This window comes from Oncorhynchus kisutch, linkage group LG30 (assembly GCF_002021735.2).
Source record: "Oncorhynchus kisutch isolate 150728-3 linkage group LG30, Okis_V2, whole genome shotgun sequence".
Lineage (NCBI taxonomy): Eukaryota > Metazoa > Chordata > Actinopteri > Salmoniformes > Salmonidae > Oncorhynchus > Oncorhynchus kisutch.
The window spans coordinates 1527581-1547659 of record NC_034203.2 but is presented as its reverse complement, the minus strand read 5'-3'; the positions used below and the strand labels follow the sequence as shown (position 1 = coordinate 1547659).

The 20079-nt window shown below is 42.3% G+C and overlaps 1 protein-coding gene across 2 annotated transcripts in view; it reads right to left on the bottom strand.

The window, feature by feature from the left end:
* The window catches only part of pex5lb (peroxisomal biogenesis factor 5-like b), a 159972-nt gene that overhangs the window by 57427 nt on the left and 82466 nt on the right, over positions 1-20079 (bottom strand). The gene's annotated exons all lie outside the window — the stretch shown is intronic.

Sequence of the window (20079 nt, the reverse complement as noted above, 5' to 3'; positions counted from 1 at the left end):
CCTCCTCGTCAGAGGAGGAGATAGAAGAAAACCGTGACAGTTGCCAGAGGTGTGTTCAGTTCGACAGAGTAGTGTGCAATGTATAATTAAAAGGAAACTGTACTGAACGACCAGTATAAGAACGGTGTGTTTATGGTGACCCATAGAGCGTTTGTGTATGTGTATGGTGTGTGCTGCACATGGGTGATGCACAAGTTTTGCGTTTCAAATGGTCAAAACCATCACAACCTCAGTTTTTCACATTCCTTATGTCCTTGAAAAGTCTACCAAGGACTCCATGTTTGTGTCTCCTGCCCCAACGTATATCCACTCTATGAAGCAGAGCTTCCTCTTTAGGTACTTCTTTGACCGGTTCCATGCCACACTTCCTTCTTGTAAATCTGCCACTCCCTCTCAATATTCTGAGTGTGCAGACCTGGAAGTGGGTCTACATAATTCTGACTGTGGTTGACCTGTAATCCTCCTTTGAGAAACCTGCAAAGGCTCTCCACTTGTCACTGACTACCATAATCTGCCACTACCATAATCTGTCTTGATGACAGCAACCAGGGTCTCCTTGTTCCTCCTCTTCACAAGCCGAGGGATTGTGACGACTGGAGTTGCACCGGATCGCCAACATTTCCGAACACCCATGTCTTTGTCCTCCATCTATTTCCAAAGTGTCCTCTGGTGTACTGGAATTAAATAGTGTCAAAGTATCATTCGTGAACAAGGAATCAACCTACCCATTAAAGAGGCAATCTGCAGTTCAAAAGATAAAGTGAAACCCCACCACAGTTTTGGTAAACAGCTGAGGGATGGAGCTGGAGAAATGTAAATCTCTCAAATTCCTAAACAGAGCTAAGGATGCAATGACTGACCATCCATATCAACATGGGCTTTTTAACAGACAGAAATATTCATCAGTTTCATCAGCTTTCCGGGTGGCTGGTGTCAGACGATTCCGCAGGTGAAGAAGCCGGATGTGGAGGTCCTGGGCTGGCGTGATTACACGTGTACTGCAGTGGTGAGGCCGATTAGATGTACTGCCAAATTCTCTAAAACAACCTTGGAGGAGGTTTATGGTAGAGAAATGAACATCTGTGGCATTGTTTTGTGTGACAAATCTGCACATCTTAGAGTGGCCTTTTATTGTCCCCAGCACAATATGCACCTGTGTAATGATCATGCTGTTTAAATCAGCTTTTTGATATGCCACACCTGTCAGGTGGATGGATTATCTTGGCAAAGGAGAAATGCTGACTAAAAAGGATGTAAACAAATTTGTGCACAACATTTGAGGAAAATAAGCGTTTTGTGCATATGGAACATTTCTGGGATCTTTATTTCAGCTCATGAAACATGGGACCAACACATTTTTATATTTTTGTTCAGGATATGTTTTGAGGCTATACAGTGTTGTTTACAATTACATGATTTACAAACAATGGAGTAAATCAAGATTATATTTTGGGTTCTGATGGAGTTGAACTAAGCTCATGAGGTTTTATTCCTCAGGAATCAATGGCTATATTCTGTATTATTCAAAGTCCAAATTGGTGATGCACATATTGCAGATTAAGCCTTTAAATCGAAGATCTGAACAGCAGTTTTCAAATGAAAAAGTTAGTTATCACTGGAGTGTTTTGTTTATTTAGACTTACCATGAGCGCCAAAAGTATTGGGACAATGACAAATGCTACAGTAATGTGGATGCTACCATGATTACAAATAATCCTGAATTGTGAATAATTATGAGTGAGAAAGTTACACCCCCCCCCCCCCCCCCCAAAAAAAATGCTAGCCTCCGCTTTTTCGTGGATATCCAAGTGGTAGTTACAGTCTAGTCCCATCGCTGCAACGAAGCGAAGGTCGAGACACGGCCCTGCCAAGCCACACTGCTTCTTGATACACTGCTTACTTAACCCGGAAGTCAGCTGCACCAATATTTCGGAGGAAACACTGTACAGCTTGCGACCGAAGTTAGCGTGCATGCGCCCGGCCCGCCACAGGATGCTCTAGAGCGCGATGGGACAAGGACATCCCAGCCGGCCAATCCCTCCCCTAAACCGCAAGACGCTGGGCCTATTGTGTGCTGCCTCATGTGCGGTCTCCCAGTCGCAGCTAGCTGCAACACAGTGTGGGATCGAACCCGGGTCTGTAATGACGCCTCTTAGACTGCTGCGCCACATCGGGAGGCCTGATATTCAGTTTCAATATGGTAACTATTGCATTCATTGTCTGTGTATCAAGTTAAAAACCATCATTTCAAGTTTACCAAAGATTAATATATTCAACTTCTCAGATGCGTCTAGATTCAGTTCTTAAATTCAGTTCTCTAATTTCAGATTCAAAACCAGAGACAACATCTTGGTACTGTACCCTGCCAGCAAGAAATGGTAAAAGAGAACAGAGAATCAAACACTATGTTAAGCAGATTTCTGGTGTTTTCTGAAGCCAATGTAGCATGTTGAATGTTAGTTCTTTATACGAATTTGGCACTAGCATTTTAACTGTTTGGGCTATAAGCTATTATGACCCCATTCTTGAAAGCGAAGTTTCTCTGGAACATGGTGGTGCCTTCTGTTCCCCTCTATGGACACATTAGAAGGAGAGGGGGAAAAAAACAGCATTTTGGCCCGCATTACAATATAGTTAAATACCTTTTCTTGCTCTTGTGACTTACTGGTTGCGAACCGGGTCTCCTGCACGTCAGAAGACTGTTTTAGCCCACTTAGCTGAAGCCCATCCGAATGAGTACAGGAAGCTAACAAGTCTCCAGCAAGGTTACATTTTGACCTTATACATACTTTTGACCTCATACTCCATCATAGCACCAATATAGCTGACTGCATTTGAACTCAGGCCCACTGCACAACAACACTTTCTGTGGCAAACAGAAGCAGAAGGATCTGTGCACCTCAATGGAAATGCAACAGAGGTGGTTTGGTGATCCATGCATGTGATGAGCAAACTTATTGCCTGAGACCTGAAGACATGTTAGTTTGACTGATGGGTTTATAACCCAATCCTGCGCGCCAGACAATGTAACTTGTCTCTGAAATGTTAGTTATCACGCAAATGTGGTCCCCGGACCACCTGTGTTACACTTCACCCCCCTTTGACCTCTTCCTCGAAGAGCCCAATCAAAGTAACATAGCCTACTGAGCTAAAGCCTAGGCATTGGTTAACAAAGTCTTAACCCAGTCACGTTACCCTTATAATGAGTACTTGAAACAAACCAATCTTCAGTTTCTCATCACATAAGCCTGGGTCACCAAACCACTCTCTTTTGATGATTAACCTTGCTTGATTTTGCAGACTTGTATTAGTGTAGCAGATTGGGATCTGTGAAACTCACTCCTCAGCCTGAAGTGTGACCCCTTGCGCTATTGAAGAAGCCTTTTTTAATGGCGTGATGGGATGGTATGGTACAGGAGGACGGTCACGTGTGTTTTTGAAGCAGAGGTCCCGAGTTTGAGTCTCTGTATAAGCTGAATCAGGGGGAAGCGGTACTCGCTAAGCAAGCTGGACTCTCACAACAGCCTGAAGTCACCCTATCAAGCCTAGCTAGCTAAGTCAGACCTGCTGGCTTCTGGCCAAATTAGCTAAAGTTCTTGATTCGAGAAAATAAGATAAATAAAACATCTCAAATCAGCTACTCACTTTAACTGCTTTGAGATATTTTCTGAATAGTTTCTCACTTTGTTTTTCCAGTTGTCAGTTCGACCACAGCATTTACACTCATTTGTGGCGCCCAAATTTAAAAAATGACGGTTTGAATTCTGCAGCAGAAAAAAAGGGGTTCTTGTTGCTAGGCTAACATAAATTATATGGATTTAATATATAACAAAATATTGAGCATGTCCTCAAAACTCAAATAATCAGACAATGTATATCAAAACGCATATCAAGATCCTGATATGGACCTCAGTCAAGAGCATATGCATTGTATTTGTTGAGAAAATATACTATGTAGCCCTATTGTTAGCCAACAGATCCAACCCACTTGCTTACAGCTGCACTAGGGTCAGACAGGCTTCCTGTATAGATTAAGACACTGTGGAGCCAGCGTGAGATATTGTTTGGAAAAAGAACATCAATCCAGGGATGAGAAATGCACTGTACTATGAATTGCCCCATTATTCCAACTGTTACCCCAAGACAATTGAACTAATGATAGTTTTTTGGTTTGTTATTAAAGTTGTATATATTGTTTTCCACAAACATATTTTTTTTAAACAACGTACAGCATAAAAATATTGAGCATGACATCCAGACATATCCTCTGAAGGGGTTAAACCAAGGCATCATACCTTTTAAAGGGTTAATAAATTGTGTTATGATAAACTGTAAGGAGACATCGGTGTGTGGTAACACCCGTTTTGAGTGTTGTCCCCTTCAGACACCATCAGAAGGCAGAAACCTGTGGCTGAGTTTCTGCGAACACGACTGTTTCCCTGAGAACACAAGGCTGCCGCAGGCCTGATGAAAACAGCCTCCTGTCAGAAGATGCTTAGACTCGTTCACCTTGTTATGACCCTATACTTGTGATGAGAAGTCATGTTTCGGTCAAACCCACTTCTGAGCTTTTAATTGCTGACAAGATGGTTGCTGCTGTCAGGGAGAGGTTAGATTTATTAAAATGTTGTTGCCAGGGAAAGTCCCGCAAGGGGGACTGGGGAGGCTATATGAGTACACGATGTCTTAGACACTTTGCAGAACCTAGGGAGAGAATCATATATTGTACTCTGTACCAACTTCTGCCTATAATTGTATTACTAAAGGATATCTTAACACTTATTAAACAAAGAGTCAGTGTTTACTTTCTACTACATATATATATATATATAAGTTTGTAAATTATATAGACATAATCATCTGTTGAAGAAATTGACCAACACTTTGGTGAGCTTTCCAGGATCGAGTGACCACTTCGCTAGACTGACCATTGATCCACGTGCAAGAGCTACAAAATTATAAGGTAAGCAGACGCATGTTATGTCTAAAGTCTGTAAGTTTGCTATAGCACGTTGTGGTTAATGAGTCATTCTGGCAAGTAAGTGGTACCTCGCTGTTAAATTTATACAAACCTACATTTCTGTGTAATGATGAAATAATTGAAAGTGTGAACCTATTGTTGGGAAATTCTTCAGAGGAAGCACAGACCGCCTAGGTGGAAATAGGTTATAAATTCCTAGGTTAAATAACAAGTTAATGACTTTGACAAAGAAGATGAGATTTGGTGATAGGAATTAGGGCACTGATTGTTGAGATTATTGTGATGAGACTTGGTGATAGGGCATAAATTCCAAGTATAAAACACCGATATTTGATAGAATTGAGAGTTGTTAAAATATCTTCTAATAATTTAGATTGTAATTGTTATGTTTATGATATTTTCTGTGTGTTATTACTGGATGGTGGGACATTTAATCAGGAGTTAGTTATAAACAATATAATGCCTGTGTATTTGAGTTAACTGAGTGGACATTTGGATCAGACGCTCGAAGAGTTGCCTGTGGGGGTATAAACCTTAATGCATACACCCTGTTGTATTAGGAAATACACCTGCCCGTGTGTTACTGACCCATGTTATTTTAGAAGGAACTAGTTTCGAAGTAGTAGTTTCTCCTTTGGAAGGAGAACATTATCACAGGGATACCAGAATCGTAGTGGGGGTTATACCAAAACTTATATCAGTTATAAGTCATCTTGAACCTTTTACTGTTCCGTGGTTGCTCCATAGAGAATTTTTATATTACACCACCCATACATTACATGGTATTCAATTATCATTTACTTATCACCATGTTCTCAATACACTTATACGACGTAAGGGGTAGATTATACGCACATATAGGGATATTTTGCAGTTCATTTATCTTTACATTACACGCAGAGCCTAATTTAAAAAGAAATGGAAAACATTTTTGAGATATGGCTGACGGGAGCTCAGAGTTGTCTCAACAGTTTTAAATTGGGAAATACCCCACTGTGGAAAAAGACAACCTGGGTTTTCAAGAAATGGCATGAGTGGACCAAAGAGGCTTTTGAATATAGATGGCCTACGGATGGATTATTTAACAAGACCAAATACCAACATGTGCAGCACATTGTGAAAAGAAGACACCCTGTTTACCGTGACTGCTTTGGCAATGTTAAAAACTGAGGGTAATCTATTCTGGACTCAACAGAAAGCTACCCGTTTGAAAAAGGAATTGACAAAGATTAAAGACGCTGGCTCTCTTAAGAAAGAGAAGCTTCCTCTGGAGTGTAGCGCCCCTACCATATGTTCCACCGCCCCCTCCCTGCTGCGGAGATAGGTTTAAAAGAATGTATCCACTACTCCCAAACAAACTAGTAACTCCAGGTGCTTGGTCTCCAGGACCAGAGGGAGGAAGAGTCCCGAGCCAAGGAGGGGATTCGGATGGTTCCAGGAAGGTTGTCTTTACTGGAGACTTGACTTTTCTGAATACGGAGACACGGGAACCTATTCCCCTGCCAGACCAAGATGACAACTCTCCCCCACCACCAGGTAGAATGCATCAAGAACTAGGGGATATATGGAATGATGCCAGGGCACACTCAACGCCTCTCTACCCTAGAGTTACCACAGCATAGGACCTCATGGCAGCTCAAGAAAAGAAGGTGCAGAGAGAAATGGATAAAGCTGTTGACAAAATCAGACGACATTGCGATGATGAAGACAGACAAAACGCTGAGTGGAAGTAACATAAAGGAAGACTGAGGAAAGAGCAAGAAAGGCTAGACTTGACACAGCTCAAGAAGGCCCAGCTAGCCCAGCTGGACAAAGGAAAGACCAACAACCTGACGGTGGCTGTAACTTCAGCCATCAAGCAACAACAACCACCAACACAACCTCCTCAACCACCTGCAGCTCAGTTCCCTCCTCAGCCATATGGGAACCCACAACGATACCTACCACCACTTAGACTGGACTGAAGATACAACAATTGACCTGGGGGAAGGTAATACTATTAAGGCTCCCTTTCTGAACTCTCCAGCCACTCCCGTTTGCCTACTGGGTAGACATTTTCCTGATCAAGTCCAACATGATTCAAAGGCACGACCTGACCTTTATGATGAACCTCGTGAGCTCCCTGATGTTGCTCTCTTTGTTGAAGTCTCTGCCTTTATTGATAAGGATACTGGTAGGAAACATACAGGTTTTGGTATAGTCTCACTGGATAGGTCACTGTTGACTGAACAGCCCATGCCTGAATATTGCTCTGCCGAGCTGTTGGCACTTACTGAAGCATGTAAATTATGTAGTGGTTTGAAGGTTAACATGTATTCTGACTCTGCATACACCAATGGTGTTTGCCTGTTTTGGATAGGGGTTTGGAAAGGTAGGGACTGTGTTAACACGTCTGGTACTCCTATCAAGAACCGCATACAGATTGAATCCCTGATGGAGGCCATGTTGCTTCCAGCTGAGTTGGCTATTCTCAAGGTCCGTGCCCACATAGGCAACACTGATAGCATTAGTTTAGGTAATGCTGCTGCTGATGCTGCTAAGAATGCTGCTTCTCACTGCCATACTCATGCCGTTATGCTTACTACCCTGTGTAAGTCTGAAATCACTGATCTGGACCAACAGTTCATTAGAACGTGCGTTGAAGATGTCGTTCCCATAAGAACGATTAAAACATTCCCAAACCAGAAACCGTGGATTGATGGCAGCATTCGCGTGAAACTGAAAGCCCGAACCACTGCTTTTAATCAGGGCAAGGTGACCGGAAACATGACCGAATACAAACAGTGTAACTATTCCCTCCGCAAGGCAATCAAACAAGCTAAGCGTCAGTATAGAGACAAAGTAGAATCTCAATTCAACGGCTCAGACACAAGAGGTATGTGGCAGGGTCTACAGTCAATCACGGATTATAAAAAGAAAACCAGCCCAGTCACGGACCAGGATGTCTTGCTCCCAGACAGACTAAATAACTTTTTTGCCCGCTTTGAGGACAATACAGTGCCACTGACACGGCCCGCAACTAAAACATGCGGACTCTTCTTCACTGCAGCCGACGTGAGGAAAACATTTAAACGTGTCAACCCTCGCAAGGCTGCAGGCCCAGACGGCATCCCCAGCCACGCCCTCAGAGCATGCGCAGACCAGCTGGCTGGTGTGTTTACGGACATATTCAATCAATCCCTATCCCAGTCTGTTGTTCCCACATGCTTCAAGAGGGCCACCATTGTTCCTGTTCCACACCATGTTTAACACCATAGTGCCCTCCAAGCTCGTTATCAAGCTCGAGACCCTGGGTCTCGACCCCGCCCTGTGCAACTGGGTACTGGACTTCCTGACGGGCCGCCCCCAGGTGATGAGGGTAGGCAACAACATTTCCACCCCGCTGATCCTCAACACTGGGGCCCCACAAGGGTGCGTTCTGAGCCCTCTCCTGTACTCCCTGTTCACCCACGACTGCGTGGCCACGCACGCCTCCAACTCAATCATCAAGTTTGCGGACGACACAACAGTGGTAGGCTTGATTACCAACAACGACGAGACGGCCTACAGGGAGGAGGTGAGGGCCCTCGGAGTGTGGTGTCAGGAAAATAACCTCACACTCAACGTCAACAAAACTAAGGAGATGATTGTGGACTTCAGGAAACAGCAGAGGGAACACCCCCCTATCCACATTGATGGAACAGTAGTGGAGAGGGTAGTAAGTTTTAAGTTCCTCGGCGTACACATCACAGACAAACTGAATTGGTCCACCCACACAGCATCGTGAAGAAGGCGCAGCAGCGCCTCTTCAACCTCAGGATGCTGAAGAAATTCGGCTTGTCACCAAAAGCACTCACAAACCTCTACAGATGCACAATCGAGAGCATCCTGTCGGGCTGTATCACCGCCTGGTACGGCAACTGCTCCGCCCACAACCGTAAGGCTCTCCAGAGGGTAGTGAGGTCTGCACAACGCATCACCGGGGGCAAACTACCTGCCCTCCAGGACACCTACACCACCCGATGTCACAGGAAGGCCATAAAGATCATCAAGGACAACAACCACCCGAGCCACTGCCTGTTCACCCCGCTATCATCCAGAAGGCGAGGTCAGTACAGGTGCATCAAAGCTGCGGCCGAGAGACTGAAAAACAGCTTCTATCTCAAGGCCATCAGACTGTTAAACAGCCACCACTAACATTGAGTGGCTGCTGCCAACACACTGACTCAACTCCAGCCACTTTAATAATGGGAATTGATGGGAAATGTAAAATATATCACTAGCCACTTTAAACAATGCTACCTAATATAATGTTTACATACCCTACATTATTCATCTCATATGTATATACTGTACTCTATATCATCTAATGCATCTTTATGTAATACATGTATCACTAGCCACTTTAACTATGCCACTTTGTTTACATACTCATCTCATATGTATATACTGCACTCAATACCATCTACTGTATCTTGCCTATGCGGCTCTGTACCATCACTCATTCATATATCTTTATGTACATATTCTTTATCCCCTTACACGTGTCTATAAGGTAGTAGTTTTGGAATTGTTAGCTAGATTACTTGTTGGTTATTACTGCATTGTCGGAACTAGAAGCACAAGCATTTCGCTACACTCGCATTAACATCTGCTAACCATGTGTATGTGACAAATACAATTTGATATTTGATTTGATTTGACACCAGGCTACAGATGCACTTAATCACCCTTTGTGGGAGTCTAGAGGCTGCTCTAGGGCCCCTGATGGCCTTTGGAGGCAGTCCCTCTCTGGCAAACCTCTCATCTCCTCTGTGTGTCGCCTGGCAAGGGGTCATGCGCCAAGGGGGAGATGGTAAGACTAATATCTGATTGGAATTTTCAAAACACACATGTATAAATGTACTACATGCATGCAATACAACATTGGTAAGTGTACCCTCCTGAAACCAGGGAAATTTCCAGCACCGGCCGGCCCATTCATCCATTTAGCTATGGATTTCATAGACATGGCTGAACTAAAGGAAAGAAAGAGATACTGCCTGGTAATAATTGACTGCTTACCAGGTGGGTTGAAGCATTTCCAACCGTGCACTGTGATGCCAAAACGGTAGCAAAACTTCTGGTAAGGGAAATAATCCCTAGATTTGACCAGAAATTCTTTCTGCAGACAATGACACCCATTTCACAGGAGACGTGGTTGCACAGGTGGCTGCCCAATTGGGGAGTTTGTCATCTACCAAGAGTTTGTTTGTATCTACCACCCACAAAGTAATGGGTTTACTTTAAGAGCTAATCAAACCATAAAAGCGGGGCTTGCCAAAGCATGTCACTCCACAGGGCAGTCATGGGTAGAGTGTCTCCCCTTAGTCTTGATGAAAAAGCACAATAGCATAAACCGCGGAACAGGGCTTAGCCCACATGAGCGCTTATCTGACCATCCAATTAATATTCCTTTACACAGACCAATGACTCCAAAACTGACTGACCTGACTACACTGGATGATGATTTGAGTAAATAAATGAAGGAACTAATCCATGCTGTTAGGTCATTGTATTCCCAACACAGGAAGGCCCAGGAAGTTCAAGAACAGGGCGACCCAGACAGCCTGCCTGTTGACGTTGGAGAGTGGATCAAGCTGAAGGTCCACAAACAAACAAACATGGAACCACCCCAGATGGATGGGCCCATAACAGGTCATCTCAGCAACACCCACAGCAGTGAAGGTCCAGGAGCACCAGGGGTGGCACCACCTATCACACTGCCAGAAGACGTCACAGCCATCATAACAGATAAGAGTGCACAACCAGACACAGATGTTGTCACACATGAACAGTATGCTCACATTGTTAAAAACAAAACTTGGGGTAAACCTTTAAAAAGGTACATGTTTTTGGTTGTTCTTATTCTGCACCAACAGTCTCTGCTCAGTGGAATAGAGATCCAGGAGAACCAATTGAAAACCAGTAATCAATGGGTAAACATGGTCCAAAACCAGAGTAGACGAGTCACGCCAAGTGGTTCGTATGTAGTCGTTTTGAAAAACCCTCGGAGTGAGTTGTTTGGATCAATTGTCGTAGGTGATTGGATTAACAACCTCACCTACTCCATGCAGGCCCATATGAATTTGACTATTGCTGGTTTTGCCCTCCTTTCCACTGATGTTCAGAGTCTTAAAGCTGTTACAGCCAGGTACAGTGGGGCAAAAAAGTATTTAGTCAGCCAACAATTGTGCAAGTTCTCCCACTTAAAAAGATGAGAGGCCTGTACTTTTCATCATAGGTGCACTTGCCCCACTGTATAGCCTGGCATTAGACGACATCCTGGATAAGGAGGGGGGATACTGCAGGGCTGCATTCTGTGCAGCTGGCAAATTTGTACTTCATAAGGCTATGCCAGGCATGTTTATGCTTCATGTTCCTCATCCCCCAGACCCTTATTTCTATCCTCAATCTCCTGAGGATTGCTTGCAATCTAACGCACCTTTTATGGATGATTCTTATAATCACTATGCTTGAGTTACTTCACTTTTGTTGAGGCCTTGAGGCCTCAAAGGGCGGTCATGTGTGTGTTTTTGAAGCAGAGGTCCTGAGCTTGAGTCTCTGTACAAGCTGAATCAGGGGGAAGCGGGACTCGCTAAGTAAACTGGACTCTGACAATAGTTGTGCTCATCTCAAACGCTGATGTCGCTGTGGAGTGAGTTTGGGGGGTGAATGTAGCAGATGGGGATCTGTGAAAGTCATCAGCCTTAAGTCACCCTATCAAGCCTAGCTAGCTAAGTCAGACCTGCTGGCTACTGGCCAAATTAGCTAACGTTATTGATTCGAGAAAATAAGATAAATAAAACATCTCAAATTAGCTACTCACTTTAACTGCTTTGAGATATTTTCTGAATAGTTTCTCACTTTGTTTTTCCAGTTGTCAGTTCGACCACAGCATTTACACACTCATTTGTGGCGCCCAAATAAAAAAAATGACGGTTTGAATTCTGCAGCAGAAAAAAAGTGGTTCTTATTGCTAGGCTAACAGTTACAGTGCTTGTAGCTTGCGGTTTTGCGCCTTTATGTCTAAGAATTATATGGCAATAATATTTCAAATTATTTGTCAATAATATTTCAAATTATTTAACATGTCCCCAAGACTCAAATAAACAGAAAATGTAGTATATCAAAATGCACATAAATATCCTGATACGGACCTCAGTCAAAAAGCATATGTATTGTATTTGTTGAGAATATATACTAAATTCAGCAAAAAAAGACACGTCCCTTTTTCAGGAACCTGTCTTTCAAAGATAATTCGTAAAAATCCAAATAACTTCACAGATCTTCATTGTAGAGGGTTTGTAAAGGGTCAACTGTTTCCCATGCTTGTTCAATGAACCATAAATAATGAATGAACATGCACCTGTGGAACGGTCATTAACACACTAACAGTTTACAGACGGTAGGAAATTAAGGTCACAGGGCTTGTAGGCCTGTTGTAAGGCAGGTCCTCACGAGACATCACCAGCAATAACATCGCCTATGGGCACAAACCCACCGTCGCTGGGCCAGAAAGGACTGGCAAAAAGTGCTCTTCTCTGGGGGTGATGGTAGGATTCGCGTTTATCGTCAAAGGAATGAGCGTTACACCGAGGCCTGTACTCTACAATTTTAAAGGCAATGCTACCAAATACTAATTAAGTGTATGTAAACTTCTGACCCACTGGGAATGTGATGAAAGAAAGAAATGCTGAAATAAAATCACTCTACTATTATTCTGACATTTCAAATTCTTCAAATTAAGTGGTGTTCCTAACTGACCTAAGACAGGGAATTTTTATTAGGATTAAATGTCAGGAATTATGAAAAACTGAGTTTAAATGTATTTGGTTAAGGTGCATGTCAACTTCCAACTTCAACTGTAGGCCTACTGTTAGCGAACAGATCCAACCCACTTGCTTACAGCTGCACTAGGGTCAGACAGGCTTCCTGTATAGATTAAGACACTGTGGAGCCAGCGTGAGATATAGTTTAGAAAAAGCACATCAATCCAGGGATGAGAAATGCACTGTACTACGAATTGCCCCATTATTCCAACTGTTACCCCAAGACAATTGAACTAATGATAGTTTTTTGGTTTGTTATTAAAGTTGTATATATTGTTTTCCACAAACACATTTTTTAAAAACAATGTACAGCATAACAATATTGAGCATGACATCCAGACATATCCTCTGAAGGGGTTAAACCAAGGCATCATACCTTTTAAAGGGTTAATAAATTGTGTTATGATAAACTGTAAGGAGACCTCGGTGTGTGGTAACATCTGTTTTGAGTGTTGTCCCCTTCAGACACCATCAGAAGGCGGAAACCGTGGCTATCTGAGTTTCTGCGAACACGACTGTTTCCCTGAGAACACAAGGCTGCCGCAGGCCTGATGAAAACAGCCTCCTGTCAGAAGATGCTTAGACTCGTTCACCTTGTTATGACCCTATACTTGTGATGAGAAGTCATGTTTCGGTCAAACCCACTTCTGAGCTTTTAATTGCTGACAAGATGGTTGCTGCTGTCAGGGAGAGGTTAGATTTATTAAAATGTTGTTGCCAGGGAAAGTCATGCAAGGGGGACTGGGGAGGCTAAATGAGTTACAGAATGTCTTAGCTCTCCCCAGTCATATACCTAACTCTGTACCAACTTCTGCCTACAATTGTATTACTGAGGGATAATTTAAATACTTAAACAAAGAGTCTGTTTCCTTTCTTCTACCAATATAAGTTTGATAATTATATAGACCTGATCATCTGTTGAAGAAAAGGACCAACACCTCCAACATATCACATATACACAATCAAATAGTATTTTACAAGCTAAAATACTAAACTAAAATGGGTTCACAAGCATAAGTTATCACCTCCCAGTCTTAGAAACAACATGACAAATAAAATGCGTCCAGCTTCTAGAATTGTCGTTTCTACCAGTGATCCTATCAAGCATTTGTTCATAAGATACTACCTCCAACATTGATTCTATCCACTGTTTTAGAGTAGGAGTGGCATGTAACGATAACAACAGCGATTATTGCAAATTCCTCATTTGTTACATTAGGTAACTCTGTTCTATCGCCCAAGAGACATTCTTAGCTAACCCTAACCATTCCTCCAGATATTTAAAAAACATCCTTCCAGAAAGGTAGCACTAATGTACATTGTCATATTGCATGTAAAAATGTCTTGTGTCTTTTTGGCATTTCCAACACAGATACAGTGGGGCAAAAAAGTATTTAGTCAGCCACCAATTGTGCAAGTTCTCCCACTTAAAAAGATGAGAGAGGCCTGTAATTTTCATCATAGGTACACTTCAACTATGACAGACAAAATGAGAGAGAAAATATCCAGAAAATCACATTGTAGGATTTTTAATGAATTGATTTGCAAATGATGGTGGAAAATAAGTATTTGGTCACCTACAAACAAGCAAGATTTCTGGCTCTCACAGACCTATAACTTTTTCTTTAAAAGGCTCCTCTGTCCTCCACTCATTACCTGTATTAATGGTACCTGTTTGAACTTGTTATCAGTATAAAAGACACCTGTCCACAAACTCAAAGTCACACTCCAAACTCCACTATGGCCAAGACCAAAGAGCTGTCAAAAGGACACCAGAAACAAAATTGTAGACCTGCACCAGGCTGGGAAGGCTGAATCTACAATAGGTAAGCAGTTTGGTTTGAAGAAATCAACTGTGGGAGCAATTATTAGGAAATGGAAGACATACAAGACCACTGATAATCTCCCTCGATCTGGGGCTCAACGCAAGATCTCTCCCTGTGGGGTGAAAATGATCACAAGAACGGTAAGCAAAAATCCCAGAACCACACGGGGGGCCTAGTGAATGACCTGCAGAGAGCTGGGACCAAAGTAACAAAGCCTACCATCAGTAACACACTACACCGCCATGGACTCTAATCCTGCAGTGCCAGACGTGTCCCCCTGCTTAAGCCAGTACATGTCCAGGCCCGTCTGAAGATTGCTAGAGAGCATTTGGATGATCCAGAAGAAGATTGGGAGAATATCATATGGTCAGATGAAACCAAAATATAACTTTTTGGTAAAAACTCAACTCGTCGTGTTTGGAGGACAAAGAATGCTGAGTTGCATCCAAAGAACACTATACCTACTGTGAAGCATGGGGGTGGAAACATCATGCTTTGGGGCTGTTTTTCTGCAAAAGGACCAGGACGACTGATACGTGTAAAGGAAAGAATGAATGGGGCCATGTATCATGAGATTTTGAGTGAAAACCTCCTTCCATAAGCAAGGGCATTGAAACGTGGCTGGGTCTTTCAGCATGACAATGATCCCAAACACACCGCCTGGGCAACGAAGGAGTGGCTTCGTAAGAAGCATTTCAGGGTCCTGGAGTGGCCTAGCCAGTCTCCAGATCTCAACCCCATAAATCTTTGGAGGGAGTTGAAAGTCCGTGTTGCCCAGCAACAGCCCCAAAACATCACTGCTTTAGAGGAGATCTGCATGGAGGAATGGGCCAAAATACCAGCAACAGTGTGTGAAAACCTTGTGAAGACTTACAGAAAACGTTTGACCTCTGTCATTGCCAACAAAGGGTATATAACAAAGTACTGAGATAAACTTTTGTTATTGACCAAATACTTATTTTCCACCATAATTTGCAAATAAATTCATTAAAAATCCTACAATGTGATTTTCTGGATTTTTCTTCTCTAATTTTGTCTGTCATAGTTGAAGTGTACATATGATGAAAATTACAGGCCTCTCTCATCTTTTTAAGTGGGAGAACATGCACAATTGGTGGCTGACTAAACACTTTTTTGCCCCACTGTAACTGGAAGTTAGGATAGCTTGAATATGTGTTGGTTTGGTGTCTCTAGCTTGAATGCTTTAATTTAATTTAACCAGGTAAGTTGACTGAGAACACATTCTCATTTACAGCAATGACCTGGGGAATAGTTACAGGGGAGAGGAGGGGGGGATGAATGAGCCAATTGTAAACTGGGGATGATTAGGTGGCTGAATACTGAATACTTTTTTGCCCCACTGTATGTTGGTCAAGCCCCATCTTATGAAGCCTTGTTGGAGTCCAATAAAACCTATGTAGTATCTTATATTGAGTAAGTTCCCCCCTGGCTTCCCTTATGTTCCTCCCTGAGCTGGACAAAACTTTTAACCAGGTATCATCACATTTAATGTCAATTTCCATATTGTTCAGAGGTTTTTAGTCTTTACTCAGCAGATGACTAAATATTGAGTAAAAAAACATCTGCTTTATATTTGGGTGATTTCAAATATTCAGCTTTTGGGTTCTTTCCTGGATTTTGTTGATAGCCGTCTAACAAACACTCCCTCCATTGTGAATATTTCCAGAAATGTCCCTCTTCTCCCACATATTTTCGTCCCAAATCTGAGTATGACTTTAAAACATCTTCATTGTACAGATTACCTATAGTATGAATTATTTTCATTAGCCAGTGTTTCCAGTACACAGACTTCTTTCCCATTAGTAGCCTAGGATTGTGCCACAAAGATGAGTATCCTTAGATGTGAAATTCCACATTGTGTACTGTTCTCCACACCACTTGAGTGTAACAAATTTGGTTTGGGAGTTTCAACAGACCTCTCCCCTGTAGGACTATGTGACAGAGTATCAACAGTTCTATTGTTTACCAATCCAAGCCAGCATCCCTTTTACCCAATGCTTTGCCAATTTAGCCATTTCAAATGGTAAATTGTACAATTTAACATCTGGTAAAGCCAAGCCTCCTACATCCCTTGGTGAGCACATCTTCATATTAATCCAGCATCTAAGGTGACAGCAGTGGTAGGAACTATGTTTGAGCTTTTTAACCACATGAGATGTAAGAGCCTCCTCATATTATCAGTTGAGGTCCTGTTCTTAATAAATCCTACTTGGTCACCATGTACGATATTAGGTAGTGCCTTCTCTAAGCATATCGCAAGGGTCTTAGTAAGAATCATACAATCCACATTGAGGCTGATAGCTCTAAAATTCCCAGGTTCTTTAGTATCGCTATCCTTTTTAGGGATAAGCGATATCAAAGCCTCATTAAAGGTGTCTGAAAGGGAACCATTATTAATGATTATTAACCACTGTCAATATAGGTACAAGAATGTCAATATACTTTTCAAAATATTCTACAGGAAGGCCATCCAGACCAGGTGACTTCCCAGCTTTCATACATAAAATGGCAGCTCTAACCTCATCTTCTGTTATAGCCAGGTAGACCTGGTCTGTACTATCTGATAATCTAGATAATACTATACCAGACAAAAAGGAATCCATATTTATGGGGCTTGGTGAACCGGAGGATGTATATACAGCGTATTCGGAAAGTATTCAGACCCCTTCCTCCACATTTTGTTGCGTTACAGCCTTATTCTAAAATGTATTAAATAAAATGTTTTCCTCATCAATCTACATACAATACTCCATAATGACAAAGCTAAAACAGGTTATTAGACAGTTTGGGAAATGCATTTATAACAAAAAACAGGCCTGATTTACATAAGTATTTAGAATCTTTGCTATTAGCCTCGAAATTGAGCTCAGGTGCATCCTGTTTTCATTGATCATCCTTGATGTTTCTACAACGTCATTGGAGTCGACCTGTGATAAATTCAATTGATTGGACATGATTTGGAAAGGCACACTCACCTGTCTATATAAAGTCCCACAGTTGGCAGTGCATGTCAGAGCAAAAACCAAGCCATGAGGTCGAATTAATTGTCCGTAGAGCTCAGAGACAGGAATGTGTCGAGGCACAGATCTGGGGAAGGGTACCAAAACATTTCTGCAGCATTGAAGGTCCCCAAGAACACAGTGGCCTCCATCATTCTAAAATGGAAGAAGTTTTGAACAACCAAGACTCTCTCTAGAGCTGGCCATCTGGCCAAACTGAGCAATCGGGGGAGAAAGGCCTTGGTCAGGGAACCCGATGGTCACTTTTACAGAGCTCCAGAGTTCATCTGTGGAGATTGGAGAACCTTCCAGAAGGACAACCATCTCAGCAGCACTCCACCAATCAGGCATTTATGGTAGAGTGCCCAGACGGGAGCCCCTCCTCAGTAAAAGGCACAACAGCCCACTTGGAGTTTGCCAAAAAGGCACTTAAAGGACTCTCAGACCATGAGAAACAATATTCTCTGGTTTGATGAAACCAAGAATGAACTCTTTGGCCTGAATGCCAAGCGTCACATATGCAGGAAACCTGGCACCATCACTCCTGTGAAGTATGGTGGTGGCAGCATCATGCTGTAGGGATGTTGCTGTGCAGCGACGCTCCCCATCCAACCTGACAGAGCTTGAGAGGATCTGCAGAGAAAAATGGGAGAAACTCCCCAAATACAGGTGTGCCAAGCTTTTAGCGTCATACCCAAGAAGACTCAAGGCTGTAATCGCTGCCAAAGGTGCTTTAACAAAGTACTGAGTAAAGGGACTTATGTTAATTCGTTTTTTTAATATATATACACATTTGCAAAAATGTCTAAAAACACGTTTTTGCTGTGTTATTACAGGGTATTGTGTGTAGATTGATGAGGAACAAAAATGTAATCCATTTTAGAATAAGGCTGTAATGTAACAAATTAGGAAAAAATAGAGGGGTCTGAATACTTTCCGAATGCACTGTAAATCACTTTTCTCCCAGGTAACCCGGGATTTCCTGCCAAAACCGTAAACGTCATTCAAAAGCATAGGCCTGTGTCTGGATTTGATTGTAAATTCGAGCCTGATGCTAACTGAGCCTGATGAGCCATAATTTAAACAAATTTTATTAGCCCAACATTAAAAGACATTTAATGACCCCAAGCCCAAAAATCACTAATGATTGAGCCATAAAGGCATTCAAAAAGTATTAAGACCCCTTGACTAATTCCACATTTTGTTTCGTTACAGCCTTATTCTAAAATTGTGTAACGATCCCACTTCTGACACCAATGTAATGAAACAGGCAGGGAGCAGGTCTCGAACCTTCGACCTTCTATCCCGAGGTCCAGCGCGCTATCGACTGTGCCGCAAAAGCATGCTCGAGCAGCAGGGTCGATTTCCTCGCTTATAAACCCAGGGTCGTTACAATTGATTAAATTGTTAGTTTTTTTCCTCCAGACGTGACGCTTAGCATTCAGGCCAAAGAGTTCTCAAGTTGAGGGAGCATGCATTTGGCATGCTGATTGCAGGAACGTCCACCCGGGCTGGTCCTAGAGAATTTATTGTTTCTTTACCATAAGCTGCCAACAACATCATTTTAGAGTATTTGGCAGTACGTTCAACTGGCTTTACAGCCGCAGACCACGTGCATGGCGTCGTGTGGGTGAGCGGTTTGCAGATGTCAACATTGTGAACAGAGTACCCCATGGTGGGGTTATGGTATGGGCAGGCATACGCTATTGACAACGAAAACAATTGCATTTTATCGATGGTAATTTATTTATGGTAATTTGAATGCACAGAGATACGGTGATGAGATCCTGAGAGCCTGATCCACACCAGACTTTTTTTTAAAGTTATCTGTGACCAACAGATGCATATCTGTATTCCCAGTCATGTGAAATCCATTGATTTGGTTGTAATGAAGTTATTTAATTTCACAGATTTTCTTATATGAACTGTAACTCAGTAAAATCGTATTTAATTGTATTACTATTTCCTTTAGAAAAAAACTAAATGTTCTTACTTTTTAAATCTGCATTGTTGGGAAAGGGCTCGTAAGTAACCATTTCATGGTAAAGTCTACACCCTTTGTATTCAGAGCATGTGCCAAATACAATTTAAATCGGATTAGAACCATCCTTTCACCTCATTTTGTTGTAACATCTTTAGTCTGACAGACGTTACCGTGACACCCAGAATGCATTGTTAGATGATAACAAACATGGATCCACACTTAACTAGCAATTAGCTCATCATAATCAGTACAATTTTACACACATCATACTGTATGTGTCCATTACAATCTATGCAAGAATCGGAATCCATGATTTGTCACCAGTACTTGAAAACATGTGAATAAAACACCACAAACCATTTTCTGATATTGATTTATTCATACAATTGGTGTGTGCCGGCAGTCAATCAAGTAACCT